Here is a 2,302-nt window from a genome sequence, read left to right as displayed (position 1 = left end):
TGTGTGTGTGTGTGTGTGTGTGTGTGTGTGTGTGTGTGTGTGTGTGTATTATCAAATGGGATCATATTTGTAAAATACTTAGCACAGTACCTGGCACATATTAAGCACTAAATAAATTCTAGTTGTTGCCTGCATACATATAGCTTGAAAGGTGTGGGAAAATGTTTTGAAAAATAAGTAGATTAAAGAAAAGAACTGGTGATTTTATATTGTACTGGACCAACTGCTAGATAATACAGTTGAGTCAAAGGAATCCTGGAATTACTAACTCCAAGTTTAAAATAAATTATACTGAGTCTATAGAATAAATCAAAGTATAGATTTGAAGTTAGAATATGCTAGTTTATGCTACATTTGATATGCTAGTTTAACTCCTTCATTTTACACATGAGAAAACTAAAACCTAGTGTTAACTAACCTTTTTAAGGTCATATAGGTAGTAAGTAGCAGATTTGGGATTGGAAGTGCAGTTTTCTAATTTCTAAAGAAGTAATTTTCTACTATACTACTGTATGTCAGATGCTAGGAGAAAATAATTATATTAGTAAAATGAAACTGTGACCATGAACAAGCAGAGCCATTGAATTTACTGTTTAAGTAAAGGTAATTAAGTGAATAAAGAAACTGGATTGAAGTAAGTAACAGAGTTGAAGGATTAAGGAAGATAATGTAGATTTGGGTTCAAATTCTGAGGCAAGAAACAGATGAAAACAGTATTCTGGGCAAAGGACTAGGGGCTACACAGAAGAACTCAGTGCAAGTTAGGTAGCTGGGTTGAAGGCTGAGTTATCAAAGAGAGAGATTAGGGAACGATACAGGAGGTAATTAGATGATAAGAGTAAAATTATAAGATTATAAATATATACAAGGACCAAGTGTATAAGGTAGATGGTACAGGGACCAGACGAAAGAGACCTTAGAGGCCATCAAACTCAATCCCTTTATTTTACAGATGAGGAAATAAGTATTGAGAAGCTAATTAAGTTGACCAGTGTCATAATTCAAACTCAAAACTTTCATGACTCTGAGTCTAAAACTCTATTTATTATACTGACTAGCTGCCATTTAAAATAAGGCATCAAGATAACATACTATAATATTAGCTCCACCTAGGCTCAAAGGTGATACTACTATGAACTTGGTGAGTTGCCAAGTACAACATTCAGGAAATCACTAACTTAAAAGGAATTAGAAGTGAGATAACATAATGTTAAGTTTTACACTGTATAGAATTTAATCTTTATTTTATAACTCAGAGACATCAATTCCTTATTTTGTAGTATCTTAGGGTAACTATAGTAAGTGCCAATTAGCATTGTACCAGGAAAGTAAGCAAAAACAGAATAGCATATACCTAACAAAAAGAATGACAATGTCAAACAATAATTTTGACCCACTTTATGTATTTTAGATTATAAATTCTAGCATAGTAACAACTAGGTCTCTGAGCTATAGTTTTGATTGTAGAGTACTAAGCTTAACAACCTTGTTCCATACAATTGGCAACTAGGTGGTGTAGTGAATAGAGTCCTGGACCTGAAGTCAGGAATACCTGAGTTCAAATACTGTGTGACCCTGGGGAAATTGCTTAACCTCAGTTTGCCTCCATTTCCTCATCTTTAAAATGTGAATAAAAAACAATACTGTTTTGATGATCAAATGAGATATTTGTAAAAAGCACCTCGAACATAGTAAATTTATATGTGTGTGTGTGTGTGGGGGGGTATGTGTGTGTGCATACATATATATATTCTATTACTATGATAATAAATGCTTACGGATAACTCATTTTTACCTGGTACTTTAAGATTTATAAAAATCTTTTACATATTTTATTTATTCCCCACAATGGTATGAGGAAAGTGTGCAAGTATTAATGTTCTTATTTTACAGATAAGAAAACCAAGAGTCAAGGATGTTAAGTGACTTGTCCTGGATCCCAGGGACAGGTCATTTTCAAATAGGGTTCAAACCCAGGAATGGCAGACTCTAAGGCAAGAGATATCTACTATATCCTGTTACCTCTCCAAATGGTGATAATGATTTGAAAATTCAGTAGCAATCAACCATAATATAAAACTAGTGGAGACAGAAACATTCAAAGTGATGATGAATCAGGTTTTGGCTTTTTTAATATAAAAATTGCCTTTTTCAGAAAAATCATTGGTTTCCAATGCTTCTAAATTATGTGAAGTCACTGATGCAGTGCAACCTGTGGAAATTAGCTCTATTATTTGAAAGCATTTCAGAGATGGAGATTTTCAAGGTGGTGGTAAAAAGAAAACTTTTAAATTAAAACAGA

The sequence above is a fragment of the Vombatus ursinus genome, unplaced genomic scaffold (assembly GCF_900497805.2).
Source record: "Vombatus ursinus unplaced genomic scaffold, bare-nosed wombat genome assembly UNPS02014791.1, whole genome shotgun sequence".
Lineage (NCBI taxonomy): Eukaryota > Metazoa > Chordata > Mammalia > Diprotodontia > Vombatidae > Vombatus > Vombatus ursinus.
Note: the sequence above shows the minus strand (reverse complement) of the source record.